Source organism: Lithobates pipiens, unplaced genomic scaffold, assembly GCF_037356315.1.
Source record: "Lithobates pipiens isolate NorthernLeopardFrog02 unplaced genomic scaffold, aLitPip1_a1.2 Scaffold_10, whole genome shotgun sequence".
In the NCBI taxonomy this organism is placed as follows: Eukaryota; Metazoa; Chordata; class Amphibia; order Anura; family Ranidae; genus Lithobates; species Lithobates pipiens.
In genome coordinates, this window is record NW_027507686.1 from 80,942,201 (window position 1) to 80,958,182 (window position 15,982).

Consider the following 15,982-nt stretch of genomic DNA (forward strand, 5'->3'; position numbering starts at 1 on the left):
ATGTCATCATCAGTGACTCCTTCCCTAGACCCACCACGTCCTCCTGAGGAGTCTCCTGAACCCTTTGAGCACAGTGTTGGGTACATGCACCAGGAGGATGCCCAGTGTTTTGTAGGCTCTGATGATGACACTCAGCTAGAGGAAGGCAGTAGCGTGAATGCAGAGAGAGGGGATGCTCAAGAAGGACAGCAATCTGGCAGTCATGTTCCACAAGCTGCAGAATACTGCCAGGTTTGCTACAGCGATGAAGAGGGAGGGGATGATGAGGGCACTGACTCCACGTGGGTGCCTGGTAGGAGAGAGGAGGAGGAGGAGGCACATGTCCAACGAGGCAGGATGCCCTCCGGGGGCCAGCTTAGGGGCAGCACACCGACTGAATCACACCGCCGAGCTCCGCCTGTGCAGGACGCTGCCTCTGCGCGTTATTCTAAAAGTTCTTTGGTGTGGGCTTTTTTGAGATGAGTGCATCAGATCGCACCGCTGCTATTTGCAACATATGTCTCAAGCGTATCTCGCATGGCCAAAACATCAGCCGCTTGGGCACCACATGCTTGACCAGACATATGTTGACCTGCCATGCAGCTCGTTGGCAAGCGTACCTCAAAGCACCCACACTAAAGAACAAAGCGGACCTCTCGTTGCTCCTCATCAGCTGACATCTCCAACCCCCCCACTAGACCTTCAGTCCTCTCTGAAACCTGCTCTGAGAGGAATGAAGGTGTAGAATTAGGTGTGTCACAGCCAAGTGCTTCCGGGCACTCTGCTCGCATTACACCCACGTCTGATTATAGCAGGCAAATGTCCCTGCCCCAGCTGCTGGACCGGCGAGGGACTCCCAGCCATCCACATGCCCAGCGGTTGAATGCTAGCTTGGCTAAATTGCTAGCACTTCAATTGCTGCCTTTTCAGTTGGTAGACTCGGCCCCCTTCCGTGAGTTTGTACAATGTGCGGTTCCGTGAGTGGCAGGTCCCCAAACGCCACTTTTTCTCACGGAAGGTGATTCCGGCTCTCTACCGGCATGTGGAAGGCAATGTCCTTGCCTCAATGGACAGGGCAGTCAGCGGTAAGGTGCATATTACCGCTTACTCATGGTCCAGCAGGCATGGACAGGGACGTTACCTGTCTTTCACGGCCCATTGGGTCACTCTTCTGGCAGCTGGGAAGGATGCAGGACAAGGTACAGTAGTGTTGGAGGTTGTTCCGCCACCACGCCTCCGAAATGCTACTATTGGTTGTGACACACCTCTCTCCTCCACCCCCTCCTCTTCTTCTTCCTCCATGGCCTCTTCCAGTGCTCTGTCCTCAGAACCAGCAGTGCTCCGTAGGCGTTCCAGGGGCTATGCATGTACGCAGGCAAAACTATGCCATGTCGTGCTTGCGCTGGTTTGTTTGGGGGACAGGAGCCACACTGGGGAGGATGTTTTGTCAGCTCTGCAGGGGCAGGCCGAGAGGTGGTTGACACCACTCCAGCTTAAGCCAGGAATGGTGGTTTGCGACAATGGCACCAACCTCCTCTCTGCCCTCCGACAGGGACAACTGACCCATGTGCCCTGTGTAGCTCACGTCCTTAACCTGGTGGTGCAGCAGTTCTTGGGCAGGTACCCGGGTTTACAGGATGTCCTGAAGCAGGCCAGGAAAGTCTGTGTGCATTTCCGCCAATCATTTAATGCCTGTGCTCAGCTGGCTGAGCTCCAAAAGGAGTTGAACCTGCCCAAGAACCGCCTTATATGTGACATGCCCACCAGGTGGAACTCAGCGTTGGCCATGCTGCAGCGGCTGCACACGCAGCAGAGGGCCATCAATGAGTACCTGTGCGACTACGGCACCAGGACAGGGTCAGGGGAGCTTGGTTTTTTCTCACCACGCCAGTGGGGCATGATCAGGGATGCATGCACTGTACTGTCACCGTTTGAGGAGGCCACAAGGATGGCGAGCAGTGACAGTGCATGCATCAGTGACACTGTACCTCTTGTCCACCTGTTGGCGCACACACTGTGTGGAATAATGGACAGAGCACTTGAGGCAGAACAGAGGCAGGAAGAGGAGGACTTCCTTGCCTCTCAAGGCCCCCTTTATCGAGACAGTGTTCCTGCTGTGCCACCCATCACACAGGAAGAGGATGAGGAGGAGGAAGAGGAGGAGGAGGATGATTGTGTCAGCATGGAGGTGGAGGCTGGCACTCAGCAGCAGCAGCAGTCTTGTAGGGATGATTTACAGTCCCAAGAAACCCGTGGACTTGTACGTTGCTGGGAGGAGGTAGCTGCGGATCATGTTGTCCTTAGTGACCCAGAGGACTCCGGACCGAATGCCTCAGCTAACCTACGCTGCATGGCCTCCCTGATCCTGCAAAGCCTGCGGAAGGAACCTCGTATTCTTTGGATCAAGGAGAGGGACCATTACTGGCTGGCCACTCTCCTTGATCCACGGTACAAGGGTAAGGTTGCTGACCTTATCTTGCCATCACAGAGGGAGCAGAGGATGAGACATCTCCGGGAGGCCTTGCAGAAAGGTCTGTGCAACGCGTTCCCAGAGACTGGGAGGTTACAAACTCCTGGTCCTGGAGAACGTGTTGCTGAGGCATCGGTCAGAAGGAGCAGTGGAGAAGGTGGCCGTCTGACTGATGCTTTCAGACAATTTTTTAGTCCGCAGCCCCAAGGTATGATCGGTTCCAGCAACCATCGCCAGCGTCTGATTTACATGGTGCAGGAATACCTAGGGGCAAGGTCAGACTTGGACACCTTTCCCACCGAAAATCCTCTGGCTTACTGGGTCTTGAGGATGGATCACTGGCCAGAGCTTGCACAGTATGCAATTGAGCTACTGGCCTGTCCTGCATCCAGCGTTCTTTCGGAACGCACCTTCAGTGCTGCTGGTGGCTTTGTTACCGATCACAGGGTGCGCCTGTTCACCGAATCAGTTGATCGACTGACCTTCATCAAGATGAATCAGTCTTGGATAACCCACAGCTACCAAGCACCTGAAGCTGATGTAACCGAATAATTTTTTTTGAAATATCACATCCCTTCAAGACTGCCTATGCTGATGCTGAGTGACTGTCCTGTTATGTCGATTGTCTATCCTCTTCCTCCTCCGCTGATATGTTGGAAGAAGATTTCTGGTTCTGGGTGATGCCATCAGCCCAATTTTTCTGCCCCTGTTTAACAGGGGCGTTTAATTACAATTTTTGATGCAATGCTTTGCAGCAGGGCTAATTCCTGCAATAAAACTAGAGTATATGGGAGAGGTTGCAGTGTCGTGGCACCAGCACCAGTGCCTAAGGCCCATTTTTTTCTGCCCCTGTTTAACAGGGGCATTCAATTACAATTTTTGATATAATATTTCACAGGAGGGCCCGTTCCTGTGCCCACCCAGAGTAACTGTAAGGACTTATAGTGTTGTGGCACCAGCACCACAACCACCAAAGGTCAATTTTTCTACCACTGTTCAACAATGGCATGTAATTACAATTCTTGATATAATCGTTCACAGCAGGGCGCTCCAGCGCCCACCAAGAGTCACTTTGAAGGCTTACAATGTTGTGGCAAAACCAACACCTTGTTCCGCCATTTCTGCAGAGCATATAGGGCAGGCCCCTACTTTCAAACATCCAACTTACAAACATCTCCTACTTGCAAACGGAAGGAGACAACAGCAAGTGAGATGAAAAAAGATGTACGACAAAACAAATTATACAGGGGTGATAACCCTTCCCTATGTTTTCCAAAAAGCTTAAAAATAGTTTTTTTGACTGGAGCTACACTTTAAAAATGTACCAGTTGAAAATTACAAACAGATTCAACTTAACACAACAAACCTACACAGTCCCTGTCTTGTTTGCACCGCCTGTATACTGCTGTTCTGAGTATATAGGGCCTGGGGGCCACACGCATTTCCTTTTTTTAATATGGGTACGGGGTTCCCCTTAATATGCATACAAGACCCAAAGGGGCTGGTAATGGGCAGGGAGGGCTACCCATGCCATTTTTCTCAATGATTTTCAAACATATTGCAGGAACCAGATATAACATTAAAACCGCAAGCAGTTTTAAATGATGTTATTTCCGTTTAATGTCATTTTGTGCAGTTACTGTTCTAAACACGAGAAACACGTGGCACTTCACAGGCATACTACAGACACCCCCCAGGCACGATATTTAAAGGAATATTTCACTTTTTTTCACTTTAATCGTCATTAAAATCAGTGCTCCCACCAAAACGGCCATTTTTAAAAACATTTTAGGCATTGACCCATGTCCCCTGGGGCAGGAGCCAGGTCCCCAAACCCTTTTTAGGACTGTATGTTGCATATTAGCCATTAAAATTAGCACTTTTAATTTCGAACGTTGGAGTCCCATAGACTTCAATGGGGTTCTAAAGTTCGTACGAATTTGGGGTCCGTTCGAAAGTTCTAGTGCGAACCGAACCGGGGGGTGTTCGGCTCATCCCTAATCATGTGTATAAAAACCTTCAAATGCGTCATAATAAAGGAGAACGGTTATTTGGAAAGATGCTGAGGGTATCTTTTGTGTCTGTTCCCTACTGCAGTAGTTATTATTAATTTGGAACCACCAATCAATATGAGGATAGGAGTTGCCTATCTATAAAATATCCATTTCACCCCCGAAGGGGAATAAAGCCAATTTGGGGGCACAGGAAGAGACCAGACCCCCCTTTCTTACCAGACGGTCTGTTCCAACTGGAGGAAAGGAGTGTAAAGGCTTCTGCTGTTTCCAGCATCAGGATGGTGAGTGCTCAATACAACCCCCAGTGGAGACACATATGCATGACAACATTATACATACAGTAGGAGAAATTCCTGAGACAATCTCCCTTACCTTATCCTCACAACAGGGTTTTATCAGAGATAAAAACCCAATCTCTGCCCTTCACGGTAAGCTCCAAGATCTTTTAGGAAACATTCAAGAACCAGGGAACCTCGGGTTACCCACAATCCTGGACCTGTGACAGCACCCTGCCAGTGAAAAAGTCTATGGCCTTACTACCAAAAAGTACTGGATCCCAGGGCCCAGCTCTCTAAGCCCACGTACACATGGTCAGAGATTTTGCCAACCAAATCCGTCGGATTTTGCCTGTCGGATTTAGTCCGATGGATTGTGTCCGAAACTGTTGCATACACACGGTCGGGCCAAGTTGGCGAAAAATCCGATCTTTCAGAACGTGATGACGTAATTTCGTTACGATGGGACTACATTCAGGCTAGCAGCCAATAGCTTTGATGTAGGAATTTGATCTGAGCATGCGTGGCACTTGGTCCGATGAAAATGCTCTACACATGATCGGATTAGGTCCGTCCGGCTCGGGAAATATTTCCAACATGTTGGAAAATTGGGTCGGACGGAGATTCGGACGGAATCAGTCCGATGCATACCACACACAGTCGGATTATCTGACGACATGGTCCGATAAGACTCATTCTGACAGATTCTCCGACCGTGTGTACAAGGGCTAAGAGAAGCATTCTCAAGCAAAAGCTCGTTTCTTCAGACACGAGGCCGGGTACCATTCATTTAAGCCCATGAAAAGACATCAGAACGGATCCGGTCACCATGGCTAGCCCTCATCAAGGATTACTACCCGTGGAGCTCAGCACAGCACATCTTTACTCGTGACCAACACGTTAGACACTGGCGAAAAAAAACTGAGGACTCCCAGTAATGGGAGGGGTTATATAGGGGAGTAAACGCCTTAGGGGCGTGCCAGTGTCCAGCACCTGTCGGTCCGATATAACCCACATAGTAATTACTATGGCTCTGTATCTCCCGATGCAAGAAAATAAATTGTAATTACATGCCCCTGTTAAACATGAGTTGAAAAATTGGGCCTTAGCCACTGGTGGCGGCACCCAGAACCAAAAATGTTCTCACAAGCTATCAGCATGATCATTGAGGAAGAGGATAGTCACTCAGCATCAGCATAGGCAGTCTTGATGGTATCTGACATTTAAAAAAAAATATATATTTGGTTACATCAGCATCAGGTGCTTGGTAGCTGGGGGTGATCCAAGACAGATTCATTTTTATGAAGGTCAGTCGATCAACCGAGTCGGTGGACAGGTGCACCCTGTGATCGGTAACAAAGCCTCCAGCAGCACTGAATGTGCGTTTCAAAAGAACGCTGGATGCAGGACAGGCCAGTAGCTCAATTGCATACTGTGCAAGCTCTGGCCAGTGATCCATCCTCAAGACCCAGTAACCCAGAGGATTTTAGGTGGGAAAGATGTCCAACTCTGATCTTGCCCCTAGGTATTCCTGCACCATGTAAATCCAACGCTAGTGATGGTTGCTGGAACCAATCATACCTTGGGGCTGCAGACTAAAAAATTGTCTGAATGCAATGGTCAGACGGCCACCTTCTTCACCACTCCTTCTGTGACTGCCTCAGCCTCAGCAACACTTTGTCCAGGACCAGGAATTTATAATCTCCCAGTCGGAACGCATTGCATAGGCCTTTCTGCCAGGCCTCCCGAAGATGTTTCATCCTCTGTGCCCTCTGCAACGACAAGTTAAGGTCCACAACCTTACCCTTGTAATGTGGATCAAGGAGGGTTGCCAGCCAGTAATGATCCCTGACACAATCCTCCTCCTCCTCCGTGATCGGCGGGCCAGCAGGAACACTGGATAAAGGGGGCCTTGAGAGGTAAGGAAGTCCTCCTCTTCCTGCCTCTGTTCTGCCTCAAGTGCTCTGTCCATTATTCCACACAGCGTGTGCGCCAACAGGAGGACAAGAGGGACAGTGTCACTGATGCATGCACTGTCACTGCTCACCATCCTCGTGGCCTCCTCAAATGGTGACAGGACAGTGCATGCATCCCTGATCATGGCTCACTGGCATGGGGAAAAAAAACAAGCTCCCCTGACCCTGTCCTGGTGCCATAGTCGCACAGGTACTCATTGATGGTCCTCTGCTGCATGTACAGCCGCTGCAGCATGGCCAACATTGAGTTTGACCTGGTGGGCATTTCACATGTTAGGCGGTTCTTGGGCAAGTTTGATTCCTTTTGGAGGTCAGCCAGCCGAGCACTGGCATTACATGACTGGCGGAAATGCACACAGACTTTCCTGGCCTGCCTCAGGACATCCTGTAAGCCCGGGTACCTGCCCAAGGACCGCTGCACCACCAAGTTAAGGATGTGAGCCAAACAGGGCACATGGGTCAATTGTCCCTGTCGGAGGGCAGAGAGGAGGTTGGTGCCATTGTCGCAAACCAGCATTCCTGGCTTAAGCTGGCGTGGCATCAACCACCTCTCAGCCTGTTCCTGCAGAGCTGACAGAATATCTGCCTCAGTGTGACTCATGTCCCCCAAGCACAACAGCGTAAGCACCGCATGGCATCTTTTTGCCTGTGTACTTGCGTAGCCCCTTAAACGCCTACGGAGCATTGCTGGTTTCCGAGGAAAAAGCAAAAGAAGAGGCCATGGAGGAAGAAGAGGAGGTGGTAGAGGAGAGAGGTGTGTCAGAATCACCAGTAGTAGCATTTTGGAGGCGTGGTGGCGGAACAACCTCCAACACTACTGCACCTTGTCCTGCATCCTAACCAGCTGCCAGCAGAGTCACCCAATGCGCCGTGAAAGATAGGTAATGATGATAGGCAGTTGAGTGAGCTATATACTTTTTCATTCCTAACTCAGTCAAGCAATATTTTTGGGTCCACAAAATTCAGTGGTTAACCCAAGCAATGAGTTATGATTAAAGCTCATAACTCTGGCACTGCTTCTATAGCATGTTAGACAATTTATTTTATCATCCTTCATGAGTTTTATGTAGGTACTCACCATCTGCTAATGCTGCAGGAGCAGAAAAGGGATTCCATCTTGCTTGCAGTGTGCCTGGCTTCCCATCTTGCTTTGAGAGATCATGGCTTCCCATCTTGCTGGAAGATTTCATGGCTTATCAACTAGTCATTGAAAAGAGAAAATTTACAATGCCATTATGCTTACTAATCCAGTGATAATGAAATCTGAGGTTTGGGTTAAAAATACACAATCTAAACCATGGCACGATATACATTTTTTTTTTTTACTGTTAACCTAAAATGCTTGCTGCATGGTTGTTATGGTTAAACCTGGCTTCAATATCTCCAGGTCACTTAACCCCTGAATCTCTATAGCTGGCCATGCACATGTCAGTTTTTTTTCATTCAGCTAGTGGGTTAAATAAAAAAATAAAAAAACCTGACTGGATTCCTCCATCCACACACTCAATGTGGGTGCTGGAATCCTCTCCACTGTATCATTGTATTCTGACAGCAGGAAGACTTCCTTGCTGTCAAAATATACAGATCATCTCTCCAGCCTACAGCACTGACTGATTGGGAATATATTGACTTCTGTTCAAACACAGTGGCCACACATGGATCCAAATTCATCTTTAGTTACTCTAAGGCCGCGTACACACGGGCGGACTGTTCGCCCAACTTAGTTTGTCAAACAATCCGACAAACAGTCCGCTCAAAATTTGCATGAGCGGACTTGACCACACACGATGAACGAACAGTCCGCTGAAAGCGTGCGCGATGACGTGAACGGCACGTACGACGGGACTAGAAAAACGACGTCCTATACACTGCAATGCAACCTTCGGCGTGTAAATCCTTTCTGAGCATGCGCGGAACTTAGTTTGACGAACAAGCCTACACACGAGCGGACTGTCCGCTCAAACCAAGTTTCAGCGGACTGTCTTACGGGAATTCGGAAAAACTTTGTTCGTCAGACTGTCCGCTGAAACTGTCCACTGAAGCCCACACACGAGCGGACTGTCCGCTGAAACACTGTTCAGCGGACAAAGTTGGGCGAACAGTCCGCCCGTGTGTACGCGGCCTAAGGCTTGCCACACATGGAAGTTTTTTTTAAAGTGGGCTGATCAAAAAACAAACAAAACAAAAAAAACAACTGAACCGATTACCACATTGACAAAGGTGGAGTCAAAAGAGAAATCCTTCCTTCTTGGTTATTGTATTCTGACAAAGGGGAGACGACTCCACTGTCAAAATACACTAATCAGCACTTATTGAAAGTAAAACCTTCCAACAAGCCAGTTTGAAAGAAGTCGATTAGAGCAAAGTTTCAGGAATGGGAACAGCCAAAGATTGAAGATTCGGCTGGTTCCTGCTGAACCGGTCGAATTTCATTCCATCTATGTCTAGTTTCAGTGTTAAAGAGTATCTGCATGACCAAGGTCTCCAGAAGAAGAAACCCATGAAGAAAGCCTCCATATTTTTCTCTGTTTACGCCTACTCAAAAAGGAACATCTGTTGACCCGTGAAATTATAGCCAACCAAAAAAAACCCCAAAAAACATGCATTGCATTATTTGCAATAAAACATTAACTGATAGACCATAACTTGGTGCCACAAACTGCTCACTACTTCTTAGGACTATTACTAGAACATTTTTCAGTAAACCTTAGCCTGCAAAAAACGAAATGACTCTAGCTAGCTATCCTATCATAGTTCAAAGAAAATGTCAAAGCATAGTGGTGCTGCGGACATTAATAGGTACAGATGTTCCTCATCCCTACTGGAATAGTATACAGAAAAATGGACAAAGAATGTGATTTTAATGGCAGCACAACTAAACGCAAGTTAAAAAATAGGATCTATTCAAAGGTTACATGATTTCAGATAAAAACAATCCCAAATACATAAATATTTCACTATATTTTTTCGTCTGTTGACCCCAAACTGAATTATGCTGATGTCACTGCTAATCTTCAATTTAAAATAGGTAGCCCTCAATTCATCATAGTGTGTATATGGTGGTAAAAACCACCATGGTTTACCCATATCCAGTAGTGGCTTAATTGAGGGGTGGTTATGTCCAGCTTAGCGGCTTGCTCCAAATGTTTTGCATATTTATACGCTTCTTCAAGAGCTTCAGAGTTAAAGTGCTTACATCTATAAAAAAGTAGATCTATAATCATTAGATATCTCAAATGTTCAAAAACATAAGTATAGCGTGTTACATGTTAGCCTCACTTCTCTGGTGGAGGAATGTAGACAGGGGTCCATTTTGCATGACCTCTGACCACAGCCTTCACCGCCCTTACCAGATACACTTTATCAGGATACCCAAATGTGAATGTACCTCTTTCAGTCTGAATTGATTGACCTTGAAGTACATCCATCCCAAGAATATTTTCGGGTAACTCTGACACCAAAACATTGGTCATAAATCCTGATCCCTTGCAAATAGCCATGGGATGGGAAGGATTGCCTTGCAAAAGTGTAACTTCATCTCCGCTATCAACTAAAGCCATTACATGTATAGAAGATGACTTCCCCAACCATACAGTGACAGGTGCATATGGACTTCGGTCTCCTGCTGTCACAGGCCCTCGCTGCTATGATAGGAGATTCACCTTCCCTTCATAAAGGATAAGGAACCTCCCAATCCCCTTTTCTGAGTCTCTCCAACTCCTCCCCAGGATAAAGGTATTTGGGTTTGGGTTCATGTTCAGTTTTGGGAATTGGATTGGGCTAACATGAGTGGTCTGTTCTGTTTCCTCTAAGTCTAGGCTGAAGTTATCTTCACTAGGAATAGTCTTTCTAACCCTGACAGTTTTCCCTACTAAATGTTTCCACCTCTTCAGCATTTCTGCAGTAGAAATGCCATCTATCTCATCTTTAGATGCTCCTGCCTTTAATAGGTCAACCCACATTTCTTTCCTAGAAAGAACCAGCCTGGTTTTCTCTTCACCCCCATTCCCTTTCTTCTCTGTTCTTTTCTGCTTGTATTCTTCCTGTCTGGCCTTGACCTTATCTACTGCCTGGACAGGTTTTATTTTAGTCTCCTCTAGCTCCCCCAACTGGCTTAAAAGGGTTGTGGCTTCATGAATCTTGCAGTTTAATCCCAGGCCTCCCAACAAGGACAATAATGGAGGCCTGAGATTAAATGATGCAGACTTCATCAGCTTAGAGCGCAGAGCAGGTGTAAAGGTTTCCATATCTGGACCCATCCATTCTGGAAACTTATTTAATCCGGTTATACAACCCATCTCACATAACCTGGAAATACCTTCTGCTATTGATCTCCAGGAGTAGGTATCTTGCAGGTCAGTAGGACTAGCGTATACGCGGACTATTCCATCTCTCATGAGGTCTAACAGCTCTGGCTTTTTGCATTGCCTGACACAATTGTGGATCATGGGTTAACACTCCCATAGCTTCCTTACCTGACAAAACAACACTGTCCGCCCCTTCATCCCATAAGCGTAGGAGCCAACTCACTAGGGGCTCCCCAGACCTTTGTTTGTATTGTTTTGCCAGCTCATGGAGTTCAGTTCGTGTAAACTCCCATACTTCTTCAAATTCAACATCTCTGGGGTTGCGATAATGCACCTCCCCATCTGCCATATCCTCTCTATCATGTTGCCATTTCCTATGCTTAGTAATGAGAGGTCTGGCATACTTTTTCTTTTGCACTAACAGATCTTCATGCAAAATATTAAACTATCTCCTCATCCTCACTATCATTTGAGGAGAGCACATCCTCACAATCCCAATTTTGGGATGTGACAATGGCACGTACCCTGGATTTACTAACAGGTTTACGGCCCTTCCTTTTCATTAAGGCATTAATTGATTTGGTCATGAAGGCTGCACACCGCTCTTGCAAATCATCAGCCCGATTAGCAGTTGAACGTACACACTCTGAAGCAACTGCTAGCTGGTCTTTTAATACCTTAACTTCTGCCCCTGCCTTCTTCCTTCTATGTGATTCGGTATAAATAACTTTCAGGAAGTGCCAACCCACTGTGGACACTGTCCTCTTCTCTTTTTTACTTAAATCCAACCCCTTAAGGCTAAAATCTACAAAATGATCTGAGACTTTATCACCTTAAGTCAGGTTCAAAGTAAAAGCATACTTCACAAATTCTTTAGCAAGAGGCTCCCACTCATTGTTTCGGGCCCAGATAGGTAAGCTGCACACTTCCTTCTGGTCACCAGAACCCTCTGCAGCCTTGCTTTTCCTAAACAGCTTACGCAGCATTTTACCTAGCACAAGCTACACAACACGCTACAGAAAAAACAGTTCTGCTTCAATTGAACTATAGCACAGATCCCGGACGAGCCCCCAATTGTTTTGCTTTTGTCTATCTAGCAAGGTTACTCTGTGGTATAACAAAGAAGCTGAGACTTCTGCAGTGTGTAAATGTGCTTATACTATACAAAGATGCTGTACATACAAAACTATTACAATCTTAGGAATACAATACAAGACTGTCAGATATCTATAATAAGCAAAATGCCTAGCAAATGAACAGCCTATGGTCTAGAACTACAAATATATTTAAAGGTTACTTATCTTATGATACTATATGTTCGTGATCTCCATTGGCAATGTTTCTTCTAGAGGTAAGGCACTTGTTCATCTATCATGAGTGGCTACTGATCTACAAAGCATGATGTGTGTTCTGATGTTACAGCATGATGATCATGATGTGTGTGTCCTAGCTTATGCCTGAACCCCCCTTTTATGTGTCAGGCTGTTTACCATAATTACCAAACAACAGAAAACATACCTGTCTACTGTAGCTGTAGAAACAATGGACTGTCAGTTGAATACAACAATGATATCGACCCATTGTCTACTCAAACCTGCCAGTAATCTAACAGTCATTCTTTCAGTTTGAGAGACCCTCTCTTACTTTTTTACTGTAGCTATAGAGACAATAGCTGTCTTGAAACTGTCAATTTGAATATCGATGTACCCATTGTATGAAATAACATGTGTTTGAGAAATCTACTCAAGCCAAAAACCTGTCAGTATCTCTATGACCAACCACTACACATTGTGTAATGTTATGTCTGATTAATTTAAAAAAATCATATTTTAACAAACGCAACACAGGGGTTGATAACATGTTTTGGAGCAAATCTGCTCCTTTGTCAAACCAGAGAGAAGGGAAAAAAAGGAGGGGGATTTGCCTAACTCTTTATAGAGTGCAAGAGACCCGGGGGAGGGGAACTTTCATTAATACTACAAAAGGGAAGGGGAGTGAAAAGGGATGGGTTTAAAACAACCCATTGAGTTTAAAATAGATATGAAATGCAAAACATTTTTGTATAGATATAAAAAAATTATAAATACCTTTTTTTTTATAAATTAGCTGCATAAGAGCTGGGGGGAGAAGAAGCAGCAGCACAATGAGCTTCCCAGTGAATGGCTGTGCAGTGGGCGCTGTCAGGACAAGTCTAATCATTGGAGGAGAGCAGGCTGGGTTTCCATCATAGCTAGAGAACTGACTTCACTGTGCTCTCCTGCTTAGTGTGGTCAGTTTTTAATAGGAAAGGGTTGGCAGAAACACCAGGGATTTCACAGAAAGGGAGCAATACAAAGAGAACAGGATGCTATCTCATACAAGTACATGGTACAGCAGGCACATATAAGGAATATGAAGTTTTGGGGTAACAAATGCTTTAACATCCTGCTAAAATGTTGTGTATTAGTACTGCTTGGACCTTACATCCGAAAGCTTGTCCTGAAAATATGGATCTTAGTGCCAATAAAAAGTATCACAGACAGTAACTCCATTGTTCTTGTTGCAAGTGCACTAATACTGCTACAATCTCCTCAAGCGCAGTCAGTGTAGCAATCCCCTGTTACATTGGTGGTCAATGTAAACTCCCCTTACATTGGTGGTCAGTGTAAATCCCCTCTTATATTGGTGGTCAGTGTAAATTCCTTCTTACATTGGTGGTCAGTGTAAACTCCCCTCTTACATTGGTGGTCAGTGTAAACTCCCCTCTTACATTGGTGGTCAGTGTAAACTCCCCTCTTACATTGGTGGTCAGTGTAAACTCCCCTCTTACATTGGTGGTCAGTGTAAACTCCCCTCTTACATTGGTGGTCAGTGTAAACTCCCCTCTTACATTGGTGGTCAGTGTAAACTCCCCTCTTACATTGGTGGTCAGTGTAGAAATCCTGTTACACTTGGTGATTAGTGTAGAATCCCTATTTACATACATGCAAAAGATTTCCAGTTTTTCAGTGATTCACAATTTGCCACAGCATATTGTCTCCTAACCAGTTTTATTACATAAGATTTTTTCTACCTAGAAAAACCTACAACAATCACAACAGGTGTTGCAGTACTCAGCAGAAAGCTCAGTGTCAGATGATGTTTTCTAAATATTTCATGTCAAATGTGTTTACAGTGTAATTGGTGTTTATTACTGTATTCTCTGCAAGAACTGTTGGGTTGCTGCACTTTAAATAGATTGTGTAAATGTCTCTTGTTCAGCTCCAAATGAAAGAAATCGCTCAATTCCCTTATCCACACTAACCAGTGTGGAAGGAAGAGTCTCCTTTGACGGCTACTGCCACAGCTGTCTGAATACCCAAACAGGGAGCGCATCTGATTTGATGACACATCCGATTGCATAATACATCTGACTGGATGCAGCCACTGTTGACCCATAATTTTCCACCCAGCTTGATTTTGAAGCTGGCTTTTGTTGAAAAGGGTCAAATTTCAGCGGAATCAGCAGGAGCCACGTATGACCAGTTTAAAATTGTAGCTAGGTAAACAAATACATCCATAATTGTTATTGTTGAACAATACATTCTTAGCTATATTTCTATCCTTATTATGATAAATCGTTCTGTCCATACAATAGTTTAAAACTGAATTGTTCAACAGGTTAATGATATGCCTCTTGTAGGACCACTCCCCATTTTAAATTGTGCTGCCCTTAAAGTAATTTTCCACCTACAATGACTTTCTGGGACCACATCAAAAATGGTGCCCATGGAATGTTTTTGAAATGTTGGCAACTTTGGTAGTCAATAATCATCTAATGCACTGTGGAGGTTTCAAGGATCCCTGGGGTCTCTCACCTGGAGATGCCTGTTTTATCAACCTGAGTTAACCTTGCAAAGTATATACAGTATCTCACAAAAGTGAGAACACCTGTCACATTTTTGTAAATATTTTATTATATCCTTTCATGTGACAACACTAAAGAAATTACACTTTGCTACAATGTAAAGTAGTGAGTGTACAGCTTGCATAACAGAGTAAATTTGCTGTCCCCTCAAAATAACGCAACACAGCCATTAATGTCTAAACCGCTGGCAACAAAAGTGAGTAAAACTCTAAGTGAAAATGTCCAAATTGGGCCCAAAGTGTCAATATTTTGTGTGGCCACCATTATTTTTCAGTACTGCCTTAACATCCTTGGGCATGGAGTTCATCAGCGCTTCCCAGGTTGCCCCCGGAGTCCTCTTCCACTCCTCCATGATGACATCACGGAGCTGGTGGATGTTTGAGACTTTGCGCTCCTCCACCTTCCCTTTGAGGATGCCCCACAGATGCTCAATAGGGTTTAGGTCTGGAGACATACTTGGCCAGTCCATCACCTTTACCCTCAGGTTCTTTAGCAAGGCAATGGAGGTGTGTTTGGGGTCGTTATCATGTTGGAATATTGCCTTGCGGCCCAGTCTCTGAAGGGAGGAGATCATACACTGCTTGTCTTTGTACTTCTCACCTGGTTGCCACCACACCATGTGACACCATCTGAACCAAATATGTTTATCTTGGTCTCATCGGACCACAGGACATGGTTCCAGTAATCCATGGCCTTAGTCTGCTTGTCTTCAGCAAACTGATTGTAGGCTTTTTTGTGAATCATCTTTTAAAAAGGCTTCCTTCTGGGACGACAGACATGCAGACCAAGTTGATGCAGTGTGCGGCGTACGGTCTTGAGCACTGATAGGCTGACCCCCACTCCTTCAACCTCTGCAGCAATGCTGACAGCACTCATACGTCTATTTTCCAAAAACAACCTCTGAATATGACGCTGAGCACGTGCACTTCTTTGGTTGACTATGGCAAGGCCTGTTCTGAGAGAAACCTGTCCTGTTAAACCACTGTATGGTCTTGGCCACCATACTGCAGCTCAGTTTCAGGGTCTTGGCAATCTTCTTACAGCCTAGGCCATATTTATGTAGAGCAACAATTC

General features: G+C 45.6%; 1 long non-coding RNA gene across 1 annotated transcript in view; it reads right to left on the reverse strand.

Moving 5' to 3' along the window:
- LOC143933319 (uncharacterized) overlaps window positions 1-15,982 on the reverse strand; it is a 115,200-nt gene that overhangs the window by 46,318 nt on the left and 52,900 nt on the right. Inside the window, exon 2 of the long non-coding RNA XR_013263087.1 lies at window positions 7,794-7,915. This is a non-coding gene — a long non-coding RNA (uncharacterized LOC143933319). The remainder of the gene's footprint in view (window positions 1-7,793; window positions 7,916-15,982) is intronic.